General features: G+C 59.4%; 1 protein-coding gene and 1 long non-coding RNA gene across 3 annotated transcripts in view; one reads left to right on the top strand and one right to left on the bottom strand.

Moving 5' to 3' along the window:
* Nucleotides 1-23054, bottom strand: part of Tcf20 (transcription factor 20) — a 167246-nt gene that overhangs the window by 105281 nt on the left and 38911 nt on the right. The window lies entirely within an intron of this gene.
* On the top strand, nt 9993-14247 carry LOC106027852 (uncharacterized). The gene is made up of 5 exons (XR_001201426.2): nt 9993-10115; nt 10583-10787; nt 10933-11062; nt 11384-11622; nt 11720-14247. It is a non-coding gene; the product is annotated as an uncharacterized LOC106027852 (long non-coding RNA).

Here is a 23054-nt window from a genome sequence, read left to right as displayed (position 1 = left end):
CACCTGCCACTGCTGGGGGAGCTGGAGTGGAGGAGCAGACCTTGCTGGAGGAAGGGCCAGGCCCCAGTCCTCTTCTGGGACCAGGCTAGCCAGGTGGGAGCCAGTGCCTCCACAAGGCCTAGTCAAGATGTTAAAGCTGGGTCAAAAGTGGGCTCCTTCCTGCGGCAGGGCCTGCTCCCCCATTCATCCCCCAGCCCCTACTCTGGGACCTGCAGGTGGCTCAGGGACCCTGAAAAGCCACGCAGCCAGGCCCTCTGATGTCCTCTCGACACAGCAGTGCTTTGAGGAACTGGCAGCCAAGGATCCACTAATCCTAGCCAAAAAAAAGGACACACACACAAAGGAATGAAATGCTTTCATCTACTCAAAATATAAAAACGTGGGTGGCAGCAGAGACCCCAGTGAAGGGAGGCTGAGCTCAGCTGTAGTCTGACCAGGCCTGGAGGGGGCAGGCTGGGGGCCGAGGGAGTGGACCTCAGCTCTAGACTGCAGTAGCGCAAGGAATGACCCTCTCCCCACAGCGTGGTTGGGAATATCAGGAGCAGGGAAGCCCAGGAGTGGGAGGCCATCGAGGGTCCCCAAGATGAGGTGCACGTGCCTCTCCCAAACCAACGGCTCCAGGGTGCCTTCGGCACTGGGCTTCCACCTTCAGAGGATGCTGTGCTGGCCTACATCGGGGGGTCCTGGCAACTCAAGAAGAGGACAGCCTCCCAGAGCACACAGCGACGGGGGACAGGCCTTCTGCCCCCCTGAAGCCCCAAGGACGACAGCAGGAGGAGCCCCCGTGTTCAGGGTGCCCCCTGATCCCTCCTTCAGTTCAGTCCCAGTAAAACACAAGCCGGCAGCTTTATGCCTGTTTATGAGTAAGGAAACCAAGTCACAGAGGTTCAAGTGGCCCAGCCACGCCAGGGTCCAGGCTACCAGCACTCAAACCCAGAGCCCTGTCCCCACCCACCATGCAGCCTCCCTCTACTCCCCAGCCCCTGCCATCGGGGACTCTATCCATCTCTCTCTGAAATGACCTTTAAGGTACTTCCCCTCCTGCATCCCATCTGACAAGCACAGACATTTACAGAATGCCCACTGTGTCGGGTTCAGAGACCCAAGCACCCGTGTTCCTGAGGGGTTCACAGTCTGGAGGAAAAAAAGTAAACCCAGATCCACAGTCCAGCCCAGCCCCAAGAGCGACTGCCGGAGGGCTGCATGAGGATCCAGGGTTCCCATGAACCCCTGCCCAGCAGACCCCTGGCTCCGAGGCTCCCTCCACAGCAGGACCCTAGCTGCTCTTCTCCCCAATACCTGAGGTACAAGTGCCAGGCTCCTTCCACACACGTGAGGAAACCGAAGGCCTCCTCTCCCACCCCTCAGGCAGGGAGCTGAGGCTGAGAGACGAGCACAAATGCAGTCACAGGCTGCTCGGGAGCCGGGCTCCCGGTTCAGAACCTCACAGGGGCATTTACCCAGGTCCCGAGTCGGGAGAGGCAGCAGTGAATGGCAATCAGGGTGGGTTTAGGTCCCCTGTCCTGCTTCCCGGAGGTTCCAGTGCTCGGAACAGACCGTGTGTGCAGGGCCAAGGATACAGTGAAAGGGTCTTTTCTGCCCTTCAGTCCCCACATACCAGTAACGTCCCTGGGACCCGAGGTAGAGAGCTGGGACTCTACCAGCAGATAGCTGCTCTGTGTCCGGGGATCCACTGGGGCTCCGTCCTGCCTTCAAGGGGTGTAGAAACTTCTAGTGTGTCAACTGGGACCTAAGTGGGGTCATAAGGGTTAGCAGGCAGCGAGTGGGCCTGGAAAACCCCACAATTCCCAGAGGAGGGAGATGTTGCCCAGAATCCCAAAGAGTAAGAAGACTTTAAAGTACGTCACAGACCTGGGCCCTGTGACCCATGAGGGACTCTCGGACCTCCTCATTCTGGGCCAGTTCTGCTGGTTGTCCTCCAGGGCAGGTATGTCACTGGGTCCAACTACAGGCAGTGCGGACAAGTGGTTCAGTGTCCTTCCCTTTTCCTTGGATCTCGCCCTTCCTACCCTGCCTAGGGGCCTTCCAGCAGGAATAGCAGGGCCTGCATCTCAGGAAGTGGGCCTTGTAGGCAGGACAGAGGGCCAGGCACGAAGCCGAAGTGACCAGGAGCCTGCAGCATCCCAAGACATGGCCCAGGACCCAGAACAGACTGCTAAGCACCCACCTTGGCACCTCCCCAAAACATTCAGTGGTTTGAGGTGTGGACCCTAGGCTCCTGGGACGGGACAGACCTAGATCAGGACCCAGTCTCCCCACTGTGGCTGTGCCCCCGAGTTAACCACCTCCTGCCCTAAGCCCCAGGTTCTCAGTTTACTGATCTGAAACAGGCTGACCACCTTTATCTTTAAGTATTACCAGGTTTGCGAGTGTTCAGTTGTTTCAAGATGAGTGACAAACAGACCAAGCAAAGACTGACTGGCCCCTTCCCTAGGCCTCAGCATTCAAGCAGAGACAGGGGAATGAACAGGGGCTCTCTAGGACCAGGGACTTCGCCTTGCACGTCTACTCCTGCTCATGGCAATCTGGAGAGGGAAGGAGGGAGGGACTGCTGTCATAATTCCACAGGTGAGACCCTTGGGGCAGAAAGAGGGCCTGGCCCAAGGTCACTACTTTGAATCCCTGGGATGCCTCCTGAATCTGTAAGAGGCCACTTCCAGGGTGGTGGGAAGGGGTGGACAGAAAAGCTCCCCAGACCAGGCCCAGCCTGAAGACCTGGCCTGAAGAGGGAAGGTTTGGCCAGGCCCCAAGGCCTCGCTGGAGAAGAAAAGAGCCCCTCACCTTGCCAGGGCGGGGGAGGGGGTCCTTTCGAACGCAGGAGTCCAGGAAGCCCCAGAACAGAGCGGGAAGCAAGCACCGGCGCGGCAGGATCGCCCGAGGGGCGCTGCTCCCCTGACCCGCGGCCAGCAAGCTGCACCGGGCGCGCTCGGAACCTGCCAATCTCAGCCCGCGGCCCCCGCCCCAGCCCCCTCTCCCGGAGGACAGATAATTCTCTCGCTCTCCCAGCCTGACAAAATAACTAATGCTAACTCAATAAAGTCCCCCTTGAAGGTTTTTAATTACCAGACTGAGCCGAAGACTAAAGACTCCAGGAGCGTCAGGGAGGCCTGGAGAGGCCGAGGGGGTGGGCGTGGCAGCGGCAGGGGCCGGGACAGGCGGGAGGCGGGCAGGGGAGGGACCTCCCTCCAACCCCGAGAGGGCAGGGCCAGGCCGCTGCTGTCCAGGGTGCTGGGCCCGGCGGTCACACGGATTTAGGCTTGCGGCTTGCAACAGCGGCCACTGATGGCAACCCGGCTGAGCTGCCACAGGGACTTGCAGGCTCGCTCCTTGAAGCCTCAAGGCCAACCGTGAGGTATACGCTGATGTCCCAAATCAAAGGATGAGGACAGTGGGGCCCAGCTGGAGGCAGAGGCCTGCTGTCCCCAGCCGAGCCGGGATGGATGGGTTTTCCCGGTGTCAGTCCAGTACACAGCGGTGATACGGATTCGAGGGCCTGACCTGGGCCTGAGAGTTCAGTGGTTTCAGCTGCGCAGGAAGTGAAGGTGGCCCGAGGGGCCTCCCAGGGTCTTAAGGAAGGCAGAGGCAGCCTGGCCAACCCCACCCAAACATCACCAGCCACAAGACAAGGGGCCTCAGGGACTCTGTAGTGGACCCTACTGCTACTGAGAGCCAACTTGGGGGCACCACCTCCTGGAGAAAAGAATGCCTGTGTCCCCAGACAGCCCCAAGCTCCTCTCCTACTGCAACTGGCCCAGGGGCTGACCCAGCCCACAACGGCTGCCCTGCATCACACTCCGAGCTGTGGGGCTTCCTTCCGGTCCTTGAACATGCCCAGCCAAGCTCAGGACCTTTACCCGGGCTGTCCCTTCTTTCTGGGATGCTTTTATGTTTTTGCATAACTGGCTCATGACAATCACGTCCTCAGATAAGCCTTCCTGGGGGGCAGGGATGTAGCTCAGCAGCAGTGCTTGCCTAGCATGTGCAAGGCCCTGAGTTTGCATCCCAGAACCACAAAACCAACCAGAAACCCCCAGATAAGCCTTCCTGGAACTCCTCACCCTGGCCACTGGCAGAAACCTAATGCAGCCATCAGTGGCACCCATCTATCGACCCTCCTCGAGGTAATGCCCCATGCAGGGGAGCCAGCCACCCACAAGGTGCCCTCTATGCTCAGACCCCAACCTGCAAGGTTTTTAATCTTGCCTTAGCCACTAACGATCTGTAAGTGGATCTGCTCCCTTGTCTATGCAGGAAGCAGGGGAAGAACAGTCCTTCCCTCAGTGGAGCTGACTACTGAGTGAATTCACCTATGGAAGACTCAGCACAGGGCCTAGAATGTGAGGCCTTGGTGTTGCCTAGCAACAGCATTTCCCCACCATCATGACCATCAGCTTCAGCTGCAGCCTGTCCTCCTGTATTCGGCCACTGGAGAGCCACACCCTTTACAGGTCCTGGGCCCATGGACACCCTGGGACACTGGCTCTATGCATGTCATGTGAGACAGGCCAGGAAGGTATAAATTGGTTCCATTTCCCAGATGCAGATGTGGAGGCTACTAGAGACTCTGCTCTGCTCCATGCATCCTCTGTCCTGGCTGTGCTGACTTTGCTGTTGCTTCTGTAAGTCTGTTCTTCTGGGCTCTGTGGAGGTCCCAACTTGGGGGGCAGTGCCAAGTCTGGTGCAGCTGTGCCCAGCTCCCCAGGGAAAGGCTGCAAGGGGCGGTTGGAGGCCTCAACGCCCAGCCCTGCCTGGAGTCTCCTGGCTGGGTTCACAGACCTGCAGCGCTGGAGCTGCTGCCCACCAGCCGGCCCCCTGGCACTGGGCCCGGGATGGCAGCCAGCCGGGAGAGGAAGCAGCTTGGCTGGCAGCCAGCTCACAGTGCCCGAGCTGTCAGCCGGGAGGCAGGCCAGGCAGGGCTGAGACCCCGCTCCCGCAACGGGACCATGGCCAGGCCACCAGGACAAGGCCACATTAGTCCTCACAGCCAGAGCTTCCAGGGGCCCTGTGGATGCCAGCCCCAGGCAGGGTACAGGGAATAATCTTACTGGATGGGGACCCAGGAGGCCCTGTCCCCATTTATTATTCAGCTCAGCTTTTCACGAATGACAACCACCGTAGAAGCAGCACGTGGAGCAGGAGATTTTCAAGTCAAATAATAATAAAAACAGCAACAACCACAGCTGACACTGAGAAAGCACTTACTCCCGGCCTGGCGCCTTCTGTGCCAGCACTCACTCCTCCCAGAGGAAGATGCTATAATTAGCAGACCTAGTAACTGAGCTCAGAGAGGGGCAGTCACTCCCACAGAGCCACACAGCAAGCCGGAGGAGCCAGGATTGGAACTCAGTTCCCAGAACCTGTGCCCCAACCCTTGCAATCCACTGGCTCCAGCAGGCCTGGGGGCACACATTAAATGGCCCAGCTGGAAGTTGCCCCTCAGTAAAATGGGCATAGAGAGGGCTGCTCTGCTAAGCTCCCTAATGGCTGAAGACAAAAACAGGGAGCGGCCACCCATCACCCAGCAGGCTTGGGCAGACAGTGGGTCTGGTCATCCTCATGGAGCTTCAGGAACAAGGAAGGGCTCAGGGTAAGGAGGGCTCAGTGGAGTGCCTCAGTGGTCACAGCGACAAGGGCCCCCATGCCCAGGCCTCCAGTGCTGCCCACCTTGATTGCCTGTCTCGGCCCCCGCAAGTCAGGCTCAGGGAAGTCGGACCAGACTCTCGAGCCAAGAAGTCAGATGCGCATGCGCAGACGTGTTGCGTGCGAGCCCCTCTTGCCCCTGAACCATCGCACAAAGGCTCAGGTTCCGTGTTCACCAATCCCATCCCCTGCCAGCCTGGCACCTGTTGGCACGGCCAGTGGTGAGGAGCCTCAGCGCTCATGGCAGGGGCTGCAGCATAGATGCGCGGGCAAAGCAGGCATCTGTGTGTGCTGGCTCAGGGCTGGGCCCTCGAGGATGCCACGACGCTCAGTCCAGCTGCTCCCATCTGTCCGCAGTGCTGGGGCCTTGTCATCTGTCCCTCCATCAGGAAAGAAAAGATGGCTACAAGCTACACTTGTCACTATCTCAGAGAGGGCCGGAGACTCATGCTAAGCTGCACAGCTCCTCAGGGTGGGGCACACGCCAGATTTCCTGTGAGCAGCTGCTACTGAAGAGACACCCTGGGTGGGTGGGGGGGGCAGTGTGTCTAAGGCACCCAAAAGTGAAACAGGGCAGAAACCAGGAAGTAGGAAGAGTAGCTGAGAGGTGGCCAGTCCCCCCGCCCCTCCCCCCCCCCACTAAAAATCCTCTTGCCTGGAGGCCTGGTAAGCCCCCACCGCTGGGTTGGGGGGGGGGGGGACAGTGGCAATGCTAGGTAAGGCACAGAACCCACAATGCCCCCCTTCCCTGAGTATGGCCAGGCGCACAGTAGGCCCTCACGCCCCTCCCACACTCACTGCAGAAAGTACAGCAGAGAGAGCCAGGCCAGGCTGGTCCTTAGCGGGCCCCAAAGCTGGTGGTGGGCAGGAAGCACCCACTCGCATGTTATGCAGGCAGAGCAGGTGACATGACCGTGAACTCCAGACCTGGGGTTTCCATGCCACTGCCCTTTGGCTGAGGGGAAGGGCTCAGAAGAGGTCATGGACGAATCTGGAGGCAGGGCCTGAGGCGCCAGCGGACAGGGCATGGTAGGCTGGGCCAGCGGGCAGACAGCAGAGCGGCCAGGGCCCCCACAGAACCCTCCTCAACCCCTCTCCCTTCCACTGCCCGCTTCTCAGGGATCCCACACTGCCCAGCTCACCCCACACCCGTCTCACTCCCCCCACACACAGGCCGGCCTCCAATGCCAGGGCCAAGGACAGCAACCCCTGAACTGGGCAGCCCTGGCAAAAGAAAACACGCGGGCAGAGGCTGGTCACCCTAGGGGACCCGCGTAGACAGGCAGGACGTGGAGCGCTGTTACTCCTCCCCAGGGGACACCACCACCCTGGCCACCTCACTCTTCACTTTCTCCCCACCTAGCAAAGCGGCAACCTCTGCACCCCAGATGTCAACCTTCTGAGGCCGGGTCGCACCAAGCCAGGTAAGGAACGGCAGGAGCCAGGACAATTAGTAGGCACCTGGGAGGGGGGCGGATAGAGAACTGCAGAGGAAGAAGGGGAGGGGGACGGGGAGGCGAGGGAGAAGAGGGGGGGAGCCAGGCGAGAGAAGAGAGGGGTAGGAGGGTAAAGTGGAGGGGGTGGAGGAGGAGCGGGAGCCAGAAGAAAGCAGGGGAGGGGCGGGGCGGGGCGGGCGGGGGAGGGGCGCCCGGCAATCACCGCAACATCAAAGCCTTCCCAGCCGCAGAGCGCGGTCACGTGCGGCCTCGTTCCTTTGGTTCCTTCGCTGGGAGAAGCCGCTGGGCCTGGGGCTGCTGAAGGAATTTTAAAACGAGGCAGATTGTCTAGAATATTGGGGGGTTGGGGGAGAATGCAGTTTTATCTCCAGGCGTAGAGTGGGGAGGTGGTTCAGAAACCTGTCCCCCAGGCGGGGTGGAAAGTATTAGGGGACCGAAGGGCCCAGCTCAGGGGCCAGGCGGGGGGGGGGGGGGGGCAAAGGAGACCACCCAGCTTCTTCTGGTGCTGGCTGGGCTGGCTCTTTTATCAAGAGAAGCCGGAAATCTGGGTTTTTATGAGAAAGGCTTCCTCATTTTAATATTCACTCAAGTTTTAAAAGAAAAAATGAGCCAAACAGCCTCAGGACCTCAGCCAGGTTGTGGCTTCTCATGGGGTCCACTGATTTTCACAGACTGGGACACTGAGGCCCAGAGAGGGCAAGGAGCTTGCCCAAGGTCACAGAGTGGGCAATCCATGGCCAAGCCCAGAACCTGGCATCAGGATTCCCAGGTCCAGCAGCCAGGCTGATCAGACATGCCAGGAGCCGCAGGGCAGGGCTTTGGCTGTGGAGGAATGGGAAGTGTGGGGTCTTAGTGACAAGTGAGGTCTCAAAAAGCCGCTGCCCTGGACACACCCACCCCTCACATTCCACTCTGACCCTGCTATGCCCTGGTGGCCTCTGCTCTGGCCGCAATGCAGCCTGCTGTGTGCCTTCAGCATCAGGCGAGGAGGGGGACCACACAGGGCCTCTGTAGAGGGGGCAGCTGCTGCTGTGGGGTGGTGGCAGGGGGTCTCCTCCAAAGCAGAAGAGGAAGTATAGGCATCGAGCACATCTGCCTTCCCCAGGGTGGGGTGCAAGTGTCTGCTGGCAGCCAGAGGCAAGGCTCTGTAGGAGCCTCAAAAGCCAGCTTCTGCCACTTGAGATGTTCATGGAGGGATCTGGGGAGCCCTAGGAGGTGAGCAGGAGAGAGGGTAGCTCAGGTGTTCACCAGGGGGGAATTGGGAAGGAAGCTGGCAGTGTGGAACACCGTCAGCAAATACTGAGTATGACTGTGCCAGGCCACAGGGAGACAGGTGAGCAGGACAGGAAGTGGCCACCCTCACGTGGCAGGGGGAGCAGAGGTGACCATCGCACCCCCACCAGCGACATAGGGAGAGGAAGTGCCATGGGGCGCCTGGAGGGCTATTCCCAGAGCAGGGACTGTGTACAGCTGTGCAGGGGCAAGAGGCAGGGTCCACACCGGGGGTACCACAGCTTCTAGACTAGAGCTCATAGGTGACACAGACCTCTGCGGGGCAGGAATAGGAAACCCAGTGCTTGGGGTCTGGACATGGTTGCACCCCTCAGTTCTCTAGGGCTGCAGAGGCCTGGCCCTCCCCTTGGGTGCTGTTTCCTGTGGCAGGCTTGTTCTGGTCAAGGAAGCATGTTCGGTCCGCACACCCTCAGCCAGGCAGCCACACAGGCTGGCACATGCAGCACTCAGGGCTGGAACACAGTGGCTGCACAATCTCTATAAGTCCTTCAGCCTGAGCCCAGGGCCAGGCGCCCTTGTGGAGGGCACAGAAGCCTATGTTGGTCTAGCTGTGACACTGGAGTTAACATGGGGGCAGCTAGAGGGATGGCAGGGAAGGGGCTGTGCTCAGGAGAGGGCACTGTGCACTGAACAGGACCTAGAAACTATTAACAGTACTGTCAGGTGTCACCAGCCCATTTTCCAGATGGGGAAATTGAGGCTGGGGTTCCAGGGCAGGCAGAACCAACAACAGACGGCACTACAGCACTTTGGCCAGTGGTGACTGAAACCGGGGGCCTATGAAAGGGATGAGAATGAGACAGAGCAGGTGGCCTTCTTTCTTGACCCTGTCCAGGGACAGCAGAAGGTGCAGGCGCAGGGTGTAGAGGTGAAAGCATGGGCACTTCTGTTCTCCCTCGGTGTCTTGTCCTGGGGAGGCTGTTTGGAGGGGAGCGGGGAGACGTTCCAAGTGGACCTCTAGCCTTTGTGGGCTCACCCCCCACACCGCACAGGAAGGCCACCAAGCCCTCTTATGGACGGAGGAACCGAGACCAGGAGAGGAGGCCGGTGGCAGAGACACGAACTGGGCCCTCTCCTTCCAAACCCTTAATGGGTGGGATCCCAGTGTCTCTCGTGGAGAGCGGGTCAGGGAGGAGGAAAGACGGTGGCCTTGGCCACGGCCCTGCCCCTGTACTGATGGGCCCCACCAGCGCCTTCACACGGCTGTGTGCCACTTGCCGGGTTGGGGGCAACTTTAGGCTGGGACCATGTCTGGCTCCACCCAGCCCCGGCCCTGACACCCAGTTGGGTTTAAGACACTGGGGTGAATTATGCACAGAAATGACGGCCACAGCCACCCTCTGTAATGCAGGGTGTGACTTAAACCCCCGCCCTCACCCTGTAAACTGGGGTTATTCCCACGATGTCCCAAGAGCAAAGCTGAGGCCAGAGCAGCCCAGCCCCTGGCCCCGGCACACTCAGAAACAGCACGTCTAGCTAGCAACAGTGTTGGTCAGGCAGGGCCACAAGCCAGCACTGGGCAGCGCTGCTTCTGCTTGCTTGCACGTGCCCTGTGGGTAGCTATTACCATGTCCCCACTTTCCAGGCCAGGGCATGGATGCTCAGAGGAGGTCAGCGATTTGCCTGATGGGCACAGGGCTGCGAATCCACTCCAGGCCGTCTGGCCCCACTTCCAGTCACTGCTCAGCTCGGTGTGCCAGCCAGGTGAGGGAGGGGAAGCCCGCGTGGCACCAGGCTGCTCCTGGCAAGCTGTGCCCTTTCCACACTCACCCAGGGGACCCTGGCGGGTGAGAGATGGGTCTGCGGGTGAGAGGCATGCACAACCTGGACAGGGTTCAAGCCAAAGCAGGCAGGAAGAAGGGAAGGGGAGGGAGGGGGAGGAAAGGGGAGGAAGGGAGGAGAAGGGGGAGAAGAGAAATGGTGGGGAGGAACCAGGAAAAGAAAAGAAGGCGGCAAGGAGGAAGGGGGGAGGGCGAAGGGGCAAGGAGAGGGTGGCTCCTCTCCCAGGTGCCTGGCAGACCACAGCCCGTCCAGCTGGGGCCGAGGCTGCGGCCCCTGCCTATGCCAGGAAGGTCTGCCCGTCCCTCCGCTACAAGAACATCAAAGTTGGTTCTCAGCCAGCCCAAAGGTAGCATCCTTTGAGGTTTGGCGGTGATGGGGCCATATTTCAGGCTGATGCGAAGCAGGCTGCGCCCCACCCCCTCCCGCCCGCCGGAGATCCCCATCCAGGCTGTCTACTTAATACCCCATTACTGGAGAAAATATACAGCCAGCTCCCGCCGGCCTCAGCTGCCCATTCCTCAGCACAGATCAAAGCTGCGCTAGATTCCCGCCTAGAAGCTCTGTAAACAGACTGCAGACTTGGGGAGAAAGCAGGTAGGGACGGGGTGTGGGGGCATCTGGGTTCTTGGGGGTCTCTGTTAGGAGGGAGAGGGCCCTGGGCTTGAGGGAAGGCCCACATCTTGGCATGCACACCTGAACCTGGGTCCCAAGGCACCAGCTCTGTCCACCCCTGCCCTAGCCCAAAGGACTCCCCAACTCGGCAAAAGGACCAGGCACCTCATTCACAAAGCCTGCCAGCCTCTGCACCACCCACGTACCTCTTGACCATCACGGGGGTTATGACTGTCCTGACTTACACCTACAGGAAGGTGGGCAGAACCATCTTATTTCATAGCTGGGGAAACTGAGGCATGTGGCGCTAAGTGAGGAGCTCTGGGTTTGGGCTGCTTGCTGTCTGCTCCTCCAGACTGAGTGCTTGGTTTGCATGGGGCTGGGAGCCTGCTTTGTGGGTGGTCTTGGGGGGATGTGAACCAGGTGTAGTCTCTCCAAGGGAGGCTGACAGCCACATCCAGCACAGCACAGCGACAGGGTCCCTCTTCTAGGCTGACTGCAGTGCCCAGAACCCCAGCTTAACCCAGTCCTGTGTGCTACCAACGGCCCTGTGCCCTGGGGTCTGTTTGTCTCCACAGGCTGTGCTCTTTCCAAGGCAGGAAGCAGATTTTGAGAGGGTCAAGGTTCCCTAGAGGAGGCACAGCCTGGGGAGAGATCCGGATACACAGCAGACTCTCTACCTGGCCACCCGTGGGACAGGGACAGCAAGAACTGTGCTGAAACTACCGGATGCCCATGCCGTCCCAAGCTCTGGACATAACCCACGCAAAACTCAGCCTTGCCCTCCAGTGCCGTCTCCTGGTCCCCAAGGCTGCTGGTGAGTTAGTCAAGAACTGGTCCAGTTCTCTAATTCATACTAGGCAGCAACTACGCCGGTTTGATGCAGACATCCACCTCCCTTCTCCCCCACCCAGGAGAACGGCACCGTCGCCCATCTGAGGACAGCGTCCCTTGGCCCCCACCCCACCATCCTTCCCTGTCCTCCTGTGTCCCCTTCCTGCTACACTCCCCACACTGACCACCCATCATTCTCTAAACGGCACATCTGATCAGGTGGTTCCACTCCCAGGGGAGACTCCAGACACCTGGCACACCCCCTAAGTCCACCTCCTGAGGGGCTGCTTAGCCACCAGCTGCGGATAAGTGGACAGATGATGCTTCCTGTTCCGCAGCATGTGCATCCCACAGTGGGGACTTCCTCCCTCCCGTGTCCCATCCATCCTTGCATGCACCTGTCTGTATACCCCTGGCCTGCCCAGCAGGGCCCCCCTAGCTGGGTCATCACCCAGCCCCACCTCCCTGGGGCCACCTCTCCCCTAGCCCTCTACCTGGGAGCCAGGAAGAGCCCTCGGGAGGGACCCACTGCCCGGGAGCCCATGCAGCAGGCATGGGGTGCAGAGGGCAGGGGTCCCCTTCGCGTTCCACCCAAAGGGACCCTGACAGGTCCCCATCTTTACTTTCTCCCACTAGGGATGAAGCAGCAAGCACAGGGCGAACCAAGCAATTTCCCACACCCAGTGGGGCTCGGCAAGCCAATCTGAACACAGAATAAAACTCTGGCCTCCGTGAGGGGGCACCGCAAACAGCGTGAGCGCAGCGGTTGCCACCACCACCCTCTGCCCTCCACCCCCTACCCCAGGCAGGGAGCACGGCTGGCCAGAGATGCTGCGCTCGGCTGCCAATTCCCCGGCTCAGCAGAAAGCCTCCATTTTGCAGGGAGAAATTAATGAAAGGGAGAAGCCTGGGAAATTACGAGTTGCCACCTGCAATTTCTCCTTCCAAGGAAAGTGGAGCGATGGCTGATTAAAGCTGCAGCCGCCCTGCCAGGCTGGGCCAGCAGCTGAGGCTGTCAGCCTGCTGGGAGGCAGGTGGGAGGCGATGGGGAGACTCCTGGGGACCCAGGCTAGGCAGCCCCGCCCAGCAAACTCTAAGGCAGGGTTGGTGGGGGCAGCCTCCAACTGAGAGAAGCGTCCTTACCCGGCCATTGCCACTCCTCAGCAGGCGGCTGGGGCTTCCGTGGTGAGCCACGGAACCCCAGAGAGTACAAGGCACTGGATGCACCTCAGCCTGGTCCTGCAGGGGCTGGGGAGAATTAGGGAAATGGCCCTGAGGAGCTTCCTCCATGCCTGGAGCTGCGCCCATCACCACCACTGTGGCCACCAACTGAGCAGGAAACAGACTCGGGAGACCCCTCACTCAAGACCAGACCACAGCACCGCTGAGACCGAGCACTGCCCCGAGTCACCTAGGGGCACTGTGAGCTGAGGGAGGACAGCCACTGGGGAGGACCACACAGTGGTTATGACTGGCAGCACACAGCTGCTGCATCCCAGCCGTCCTCCTCCCCCTGCATGATGAGGGCAGAACTCGCTCTGGTCTCCACCTGAGCCTCCCTCTCCTGCTCCAGCCAAGTTCCACTATTCCCAGCCTTTTGTCTGTCCTCAGGAAAGTCAGAGGACACCTGCGGAAGGCAACAGGACACTGTTCTGGGTTCCTCTATCCCACCTATTCTGCCTGGAGCAAGATTGTTCCTCCCTTTCAATAGTTTGGGAAGTTGTAGTTCCCTCTGATTCTGACTAGGGTGTGAGTGGATGCCATCAGACCTCTTCTCGGGTTTGTGGATCTGCAGCACCAGACTTCAATTCTCAGATGTGAAGATGGTGTTTCATATGGGTGAGGAGCGGAGGAATGGCCCCACTGGGACAGGCAGCCATCAGCTCCAGTCCCTGACACCCAGCATCAGGCAGAGAATGCAACCACTCCTGCAGGCAAGCTTGCCTCCTGTGCAACCTCACACGACGACGTTAACTGCACACCGTTGTGGGAGCCTCACGGCCTCTCTGAGCCTTAGCTTTCTCACACTGTTCCCCATGCATCTGTGAGACCCAGGGGAGTTCCCTGGCTCCGTGGATAGCTGGGATGCAGCTGGCAGTGGATCCTCCAGCCACCGCCATATCCCCGCTCGGCGGCCCTGGCTGTATATTATTATAATGGCCTCGGCCAATAGGGGCGCAGGCTATTAGAATGAGTTAAGACCAGATTAATCTGCTTAAAAAAATATGCCTGGTTTTTATGCTGTGCATTCCCTCCTAACAACTCAGGCTCCTTCCAGGCCATTATCTCATTTTACCGTTAATTCAATTCCATAAACATGTATTAAGTGTCTATTATGTGCAGAGCCCTGGTCTGGTGGCCTGGTGGGGTGAGGGGCCATGGCAGGGGGCAGACCCAGCCCACAAGGTGCTGACAACCATGCAGAGGACCACTGACCCCAGCCCCATGCCACCAGGCCATGAGGCAGGAGAGTGACGCCCACTGCCTGGAGCCGGCCAGGGATGGTGGAGGAAGGCAGAACACCTGGTACAGACGAGGGCCCCCTGCATGCCACCCCCATCCCACATGTAGGCACGCAGCCCTTCCGACCACCGAGTCCTACAGCGGAAGGTATGGGGCTCACAGCGGGGGGTTCCAGGTCCCCGGGCACCCTAGGTGAAGCCTTAGAGTGCAACGGCTTGCGCTTCCGCTTCTAGTGACCCAGGGCCCAGAAAGGTGCCTGGAGCAGCGGTACAGGTAGCCACGGCTGGCAATGAAGGGATGGATGCTGAGCCTCTCCCCGCTTCGGAACTGAGCTTGGTCCTTCCGAGGGGCCTTGGAGGATGACTGATTTTGGTGAGCAGCAATGAGGTGTGGAGTAGGGAGGAGGGCACTTCCCTGGGGAAGCAGGACCACAGACTCAGCCAAACAATGGTCCGAATCCCGGACCACTTCACTGGTCGGATGGCAGTGCACTGCTACTCCATTTCTCTGGGCCTCAGTTTCCACCTCTGCAGACCTGAGGTGGGAGGGCTAACAGCTGCCTGGAGGACAGCGGTAAGGATAACATGGCCAGGCCTGCCCACTGTGCCTGCCAGTATTTGCTGACAGCAGTGAACAGCACTGAGCACCTGGAGAGGTGACCAAGGCTTGAGCCAGGTGTCAGGTGGACAGGACACATGGGCAGAGCCAGCTGGCCCAGACCCCTGCTGAGCAGACCATGTGAGAAGCATGGACGGTGGCCACAGAAAGGGAGCCTGGAGCCGGCCAGGGGACAGAAGACAGGGGCAGGAGCTCCTCATGCAGATGTGGAGATAAGAGCAACCCACGGTCCCCACGGGCCACTGGGACATCAGTCTCATGTTCATCCCCAGCAAATGCTCCCCAGGGCTGCTGCCCGGGACAAATACCAGCGGCCATCAGCTGCCCCATCAGCAATCAGGGACCCTGCTAAGGGAACAAGATTGAGGCTCAACAAGCAGAAACGAACTCCAGAATCTGAAGCTATCAGAACCCAAAGCCCACGGTGACCACAGGGCAGGGCCACGGCAACGGAGCAGGTGCTGGGGAAGCTCTGCTCATCCCCCAGCCTGTGGGCTCCACAGCCCCTCCCCCACCCATATCACACACTCCTCCACCTGCACCCCACACCCACACAGTGCCAAGGCCAGCAGTGCACTTCTGCCCCCCTCTTTCACTGGAGAACCCAGCTGCTTCCTTCCAACCTCAGATCCCACCAGTTCTTTGAAACCCTCTCAGTAACCCCGTCCACAGGCATGGGGCTAGGCTTCCCCAAACCCCCACAGCCTTTCCCACACACCCAGTGGAGGCAGAGGGCCAGGGAGGGAGGCGGTGGCTTTGAATTCAAATCCAGCTCTCTAGGAACTGTTGCAAGCCCTGCTGTCCCATCCTTGGCTTTAAAACGGTGACACCTGGGTCCCGATGAGCATGGAGGAAGTGAAGCCAAGAGCATCACCTTCCTCATCACCTGCACCATGTGGGGGCCGTCCACGGGGCTGACCCGACCCTGGACCAGTTTCCACCCTGCCAGTCCTGTCTCCTCCATGCCCTGCACACAGCCCAGTGCCCAGCAGCTGCTGAATCACAGGGCAAAAAACCACCCCTGCCTGAAGCAGTCAAGGAGGCTTCACAGGAAAGCTGGCATCTATTCAGGCTCTGAAGGATGCCTAGAAGTTCACCAAGGAAAAGCAAATGCTAGGCAGCAGAAGTTGGTTCTGTGGAACCCTGCAGGCTTTGAATGCCACACAGAGCCTGTCAGGCCAGGAGCAGCAGAAAGTGAGTTTTTAATTACCGCGCGCGGTGAGAGTCAGGGGCTATTCACGCAGCAATCATTTGAGGGCTTACTATGCGCCAGGTACTCAGGATGGGGTGGGCAACAGGATGAGTGGCTCCTGGGCCCTGCAGCCTGTGCTCCAGTCCCACTGTGGGACAGACAGTAACAGAACCTTGCAAGTAACTCCTGCTTCTCAGGGCTGAGCAGAAGCCCACGATGCTGAGTCCCCGGATGGTGGTGGCAGCCCAGCCAGGTGTGCATGTGAGCTCCAAGGAAGCCATGTCTCAGCAGCCCTCAGGGACGGGACACGGCAAGAACATTTAGGGCAGGGTGCTAACAAGGGTGGCTTGAGGAAGCACGCAGCAGTCTGAGGCCTGGAAGGTGATGGAGAGGATGGGTGGCAGCGGAAGAGGGAAGGGACAGGGCCTGGAGCCAAGGTGACAGTTTGCATTTTCTCTCCAGCAATGAGAGGCCGGGTCAGGACCCCCAACTGGAAGGCTGCCAGGTGCTGGTCACCCTGCACATACCAAGCAGTCTGACAGGTGGCTCTGTGGTTTCCTGAGACCCCTCTGGGAGCGCGGAAGGGCAACACAGCTGCCCACACGGCCGCCAGCCTCCTTCTGCTCAAGCCCAGCAGAACAGCCGCAGGCAGACTGATGGTGCTCGGGCTCGATCTGTTGCGAGTTTAGCTCAGCTCCGGGCTGTGTCTTGGTGACACCGGCTCATCCATACCCAAGAAAATATGGCCTGGAGGAGACCAATTAGGTGCTCCACAGCTGGCCAAGGGCTGGCCAGCGCAGGTTAGACACAGACCGCAGGCCTGGCCAGCTGGGCACGGAGTTCCAGGCCACTGAGCTGCTGTTACCCCCACAACAGCAGCCTCTAGCGGAACCCTGGCAGGGCTGGTGATGCCTGCAGCTGTCAGCAAGGCAGGGAAACCTGAAGGCTTCACCTCGTGGTACCCTCCCCAGGCCAGATGCCTCCCAGCCTGCCCTGGAGTATGCTGTGATAGGCAAGCTCCATGCCTCAGTTTCCTCACCGGTGAAATGAAGCAACCACACAGACCACAATCCTGGCCCTGTCCCCTCCCCTGAGAAACAGCCGTGGTGATACCAAGGGCAGTAGCAGCTCAATGCCAGCACCCCGTAGGCACACACAACCTGCCGCTTGTCCTCCCGATTCTGCCTGTCTTCCTTCTCCACAAACCCCTGCAAGCCAGCCTTGGTTCCCCAGGAAGTTTCCTTCCGTAGCCAGGTGTGATGCTGTACACCCACAGTGCACTCAGGAGGCTAAGGCAGGAGGACTGTCACAAATTCAAGGCCAGGGGCTGGAGATTTAGCTCAGTGGCGTAAGCACCTGCCTTGCAAGTGTACGGTCGTGAGTTCGATCCCTGGTACCGATAAAAACAAAAAAAAAAAAAAAAAAGACAAAAAACAAATTCAAGGCCAGCTGGAGCTCCATAGCAAGGCACTGTCTCAAAAAAGGGGATCTCCTTCTGGAAGGAGGTCCCAAGATGCCAAGGGTTTGCATTTTAGCAGAACCTGGACAGGACAATAGAAACAAGTCACTAATGGTAAAATCTGCCAGGAGGCAATAGGAAGAAGCAGTGAGGAAAGGCTCCTCCTAGACTTTCACATCACCTGTGGGGGTAAGCAGTGCTGTAAGTTGGATCCCAAATATCCCTCGGAGGCCTGGGTCCCTGCGTGATGCTACTGGGAAGCAATGGAAACTCTGAGGAAGAGCTTAGCAAGCAGTCTTCAGGCCACTGAGGGCCTCCCAGAGAGATCAGGGGACGCTGGACTCCCTTTTGCTCTCTGCTCCCCGGCCTGCCATGAGGGACTTTCCTGTCACCACTCCTACCAAAATGGGCTGCCTCACCACAGTCCCAAAGGCAAGGGGGCCAGCCAACCCCAGACTGGAGCCTCCAAATCTTTTCTCTTTAGAAGTTGGTTATGTCTGGTCTTTGTTACTATGGCATAAAGCCAACTGCCCAAGCAGCAGGTGTAGGGTGTATATAACCGGCTAGCAGGAGTCTCGGAAGGAGGGACTCCTGCATGCCCCAAGTATGCCGAGTGAATGGATGGAGAGCACTGAGGGCATCAGAAACTCAAGGACTCTAATGCTGGTCACCAGCCACCTCCCTGGCACCTGGGAAGCTCACACAGCCATGGTCACACCTGCTCTAAGCCACCCGTGATGAGCACAGAATCCTTACAGTAGGTAGCACTGCAGGAGGAAAGGGTTCCCTGGCTGGACTTGGCCTTACTTGGTGGGGTCTGATGGGCCAGGTCAGGCGGGGGCCGCAGAAGGATGCAAGGGAAGGGGCTGTGAAGATGGACACGGGGGAAAGAGGGCTGCAGGCGTTTGGGTTCCGGAATCCATGCTCTCCACAAACCACCACTGGGACCAAAATCTTAATGGCCATGCTCAAAGCCACCCTCATCCTCCACCACTCCCGACCAATGGCTGCCCTGGCCCCAGGGATTCCCTCACTGTGTGCCCCAGTTCCCTCCTAACCCTGCTGAACCCAAGCTGCTTTTCTGAAAGGCGCGCATGGTCAGCCCTCCATGAAGAGCCTGGAGGCTGCACAGCCCCCTTGAGCTCAGGCTCCCCCATCTCCCATTGCTGAGCAGCAGGCACACATATGGGGTGTCAAGGGACTGGCCTCCAACCTCCCCACGCCATGCCCCCATGCCTCTCCCAGCCCATGCTTGCACCATCCGGGGGAAGGTGCCCAGAGGGCTTTGCCAGATGGCAGGGAGCCAGCCCAGGTACAGGGGTGAGACTCATGGTTCCCTGCCCATGCACACTAGTGCGGCTGGGTGCTCAGCCTTCCCAGCTCAGGCTCCACTGCCCGGCTCACAGCAGCACCACACCACAGCCCTGGACAGGCCTCCTTCCCCTCCTGGAAGGGCAGGTGTAAATGCCCACCTGTGGGCTATGTCATTTAACACATGGCTTCAGTGGCTGTCACTTAGGCCTGCAGTGTGCAAAAACAGCTGCAACCCCAATGCTGTTGACTCCGCATGCAAAGTCACCAAAGGCCTGAGAGCCCCAGGAGGCCTGCACTCCCTCGGGCTCCCGCATATGTCCGGGGTGAGGCCTCCCATGGCAAACAGAACCTCCTCACTTCTCGGCTCCCTTCTCTCCTTCCCAGAGCTCCTGCCTCCCAAAGACCCCTGCCCCACATCCAATCCAACAGCAATCCTGTGCCTTCGCAGCCCCCAGCAGATACAACCTCCTGGGCGTCTTCTGATCATCTGCCAGCCCCTCACCCACTCCCCTGGACACCGCTGGGCTCTCTGAGAACCCTGGTTCTACCCGCAGATAGAGCAATTCCTAACTGGGATCAACAGCCCAGCCTCCCAGAGATCTGGCTCCTTCCTGCCCTTCACATCTCAGGGCAATGGCAACTCTGCCTGTGGTGGCCAGTCCCACCGAACTTTGTACCTGGACAGCACCTACAAGGACTTGGGGACAGCAGGGACCCCATTCCTTAGCGTCCCAGGGTCCTGCTGGGGTTGCCCCATAAAACCCCATCTGGCCACCCCTAAGTGGGGAGAAGACGTCTCCAATAAGCCAAGGCATGAAACAAACTTGGAGGTGACATGGTGCATGTCTGCAACTGGCCGGAATCTGTCTCTTCTGGACGTGTGCTCTAGGGCAGACGCCTAATGCGAATCGCTTCTGTCATCAGGACACCGAGGGGCTTGACACGGACCAGCTGCTGCTGCCGAGGGACAGGCGGCCAGAGCGCCGACGGGCTCTCAGCAAAATTGATGGCCGTTGTCAGAAAATGATTTCCCCGCGGCCGCATCGCAGACCCTCGGAGGAGCTCAAATCCCAGGCAGCGCGGCCTCCTGCGGCGGGTGGGCGGGCAGCCAAGCGGGCAGCAGGCAGCCCACACCTGCCCAGCTGCTCCCCAGGCTGAGGGCAGCAATTAGCAGCATGAAGAGGAGCCCGGGCCTGTACCCAGGAGGCCTGACCCTGGCAGAGGGGCAGCAGGGAGCCCTAGGTGCCGCAGGCAAGAACAAGGAGTCTGCCTTGTCCCTCCACCATTCATTCCCTCTGTACCCCAGGACTGCGGAGGGGCGTGCTCAACGAACCATGAGCGAGAAATTCCAGAAGGCCCAGGGGCTCCTGAGTTGCTTCTGGAAGGATTCACCATGGACTAGCCAGGTGGCGATAGGGCGTGAGACTCTGGGCCCTGTGCCACTCATCCCAAGGGGACCGAAGGACCCAGCCCAGGCCCTGTCTTTCACTCACCACTCGGCAGCCCATCAACTGGACAGAGCACGTAAAACTGGGGCAGGTGGGAGGCTGAGTCCCACAGGACATGGTCCTGCCATACAAGGAGGGTTCTGGAAAGGTCCGGCCCATTGGGAGTCACCAAGCATATAACAGGGAACTAAGGCCAAGGCCAGGCAGGCTTCTGGTCATGACTGTAACGAGGGATCTCAAAACCTGACTCCTTTATGCAACTGTAGGGCTCTTAGCTCAGCTCAGTCTCTGGGCTCAGCTTAACCTAACCATAGACGGGGCACCCCAAAGGCACTCCATGGAGACTGGCTGACCTCTCAGTGCCACGGTGCCAAGGCCCATACCCACGCTGGGCCAGGGAGACTGCACTCATCCCCGTCCTCTGTGATGCTCTGCCTACGTCTGTTCCACTGGTCCCTCAAGGCTCAGCCTCGAACTGCCTCCAGGAAGCCACCCCTGGCTACAGGGCTGGACAGGGCCCCACAGGCCTGGGGCTCACCCCACACCAGCACTGATCCCAGGCAGGGTTGTGGTTCACTGTGCATGGGGGCCCTTAGATGCCACCCCAGATCTCACAGCACCCCAGATGTGCAGACTGTCAGAACACCACCCCAGCTCTGCTTCTGGTTCCCACCTCATCCCTAGATGATGGGTAAGAACGCTGGTCCTTCAGCCAGAATCCTCAGGGGCAGCCCAGGACCAAACTCCCTCACCCCAGGCTTCAGAAGCCATGTCTGCCCTACCCACCCCCGAACACAACTGGAGACCAAAACAGGAAGTCAGCACCCGGCCCATCTCTGCTGTCACCTCCTTCCAGAATATTCCGGGCAGAGGTTCGTCCCTCCTACTGCTCCTGGAGAACACATTTCCTGTGCTGAGAGCCAGGTATACGGAAGGACCTCACCTCCTCTACTACCCCAGAGACAAAGCCCTTTCCTGATCCTCTGCCTGTGCAAGGTGCAACTCTTGGTGACAAGGGTTTTCCAAAGGGACTACAGCTGGTTTTCTGCTGTTGACCCCACCCGCTGACCACTGCCACCTCCGCCTAAGCTGCCTCATGCCTATGTTTTCTTTCTGGAGCTGAGATCTGATCCCACTGCCCCCTGGGTCACATCCAAACTTCGCTTCCAGCGCTGAGGCAGGGACTGCAGGGCATTTCATCTCCCCAGAGCTTGCACAGCACGGATCACTTCCACCAAACACGAAGTGTCCTCTCCCAACTCTGAGCCTCCGTGCCTGCCTGCTTCCCTCCCAGGACCATCACTGCCAAGTGGGCTCTGGTGTGCCCACAAGTGCCCCAAAGCAGTGGCCACAGTGTCCATCTGCCCCCTACAGATGAGCACACCCTGCAGATAGTGGGAGGCCGGCTGGCTGGCTCAGCCCCCCTTGCACACCCTGCACTCTCCCTGAGATGAATAAATGACCTCATTCAGGCACAGCGCACGCCTGGCTCGAGTGTCGGCAGTTCAGCCAAGGGCCCTCGTGTGGAAACCACCACACCGAAGGTGGCAATATTTCACCTCGCCCAGAGACGCACTTCGAGCTCTGGAGTCTCACCGAAGTGGTGCTGGGGGACAGAGCTTCACTACAAACACAGATGATGGGAGACCTGTGTCTGGCCCTGTCCCAGGATCTCATCAGCCCCTCACCATCCTGCAAGGCAAGCACCCCCATTTCACTGAGGTGGACGCTGGCTCGGAGAGGCCACGTGACAGGCCCCAGGCTCTGCTCGGTCCTCCCTTGTTAGGGGCTGGGTGGGAAGAGGGCATTAGGCCCAGCAGCAGAGCAGCATGGTCAGCGGCCCTTCCCACATCCCCAGTGAGAGGCCAAGAAGTGTGGGCTTTCCCACACTTCTCTGACAGACCTGGTAAGAAACCTGGCAGGTACCCTGCAGGGCCTGATTAGGTGGCTGGCTTCAAAGGCACCCACAAACCAAGAAGATTGCCAGATCCTACTGGAGCCTGGGCAGGGAACCATCCGGCTCCTCGCCACTGCGTGCCCGCCCAACCCTGGCAGCGCCGCTGGCCACAATCCCAGATCCCTTTGGGGTAGGCAGGCCTAGGCAGTCTGGGCTCATCACTGGCAGCCCCAACAAGTCCCAGTGGAGGGGTATGTGCCACGCTGGGCCTGGGTCCTGACCCATCAACATCCCCAGCCTGCATACCTGCCCAAGGCCCTGGCCTTGGCCACAGCTCCTGCTGGGACACCCCAGGCCCTGTCTGCTGACCAGGCCCTATTTGCATATGCTAATAGCCACACATCCCTTGCTCCCCTTGGAGCCAGCTTGTTTGGGGAACGGCTGGATCTGGGCTGGATCTGGCTATACCTGTACTGTGCTGATGTCACGCCGAGCTATTTCCAGCCTGGTTGCCATGGAAACCACAAGGCCTCAGCTCTAGTTAGGAGTTCAATATATAATTTACTTACTCCCCCATCCCCCCAACCCCACCCAAAAGAGACTGGGGCGTAAGGGGAACAATCGGCTAAAATATACAATAACACCCTCCACTTCCCTCGACGGCCTGTGAGAGGAGAGGGGAGGAGGAGGAGGGAGGAGCGCTGTGCAGCGGAACGGTAAATCCATTTTGGAAGAAGGGAGGACGGCAAGCAGGAGAGAAGAGCTTTCCTCATTAAGAGGAAGAACAGAGCCTGGCACTTGGGGATGTTTCCAAGGAGCAGGCTCAGGCCTGGCAAGGGGGCGGTGCAGGCCCTTTGCCCAGTGCCCCAGCACTACCCAGCCAAGCCTTCACTGGGGACCATGGCTCAGGGACAACCCTGGCTCAGCCACCAGGCTGCAGGTGACCAGCCTAAATTCCCAGGATTTGTGAGGGCACTGCTAGTCCAGTGAGCATCATTCCTGGTACCTCCAGACACACAAATGC

The sequence above is a fragment of the Cavia porcellus genome, unplaced genomic scaffold (genome assembly GCF_034190915.1).
Source record: "Cavia porcellus strain 051 isolate PalLab524CR breed Dunkin Hartley unplaced genomic scaffold, mCavPor4.1 scaffold_40, whole genome shotgun sequence".
Taxonomy (NCBI): Eukaryota; Metazoa; Chordata; class Mammalia; order Rodentia; family Caviidae; genus Cavia; species Cavia porcellus.
Note: the sequence above shows the minus strand (reverse complement) of the source record. Positions and strands in the feature narration are given on the sequence as shown.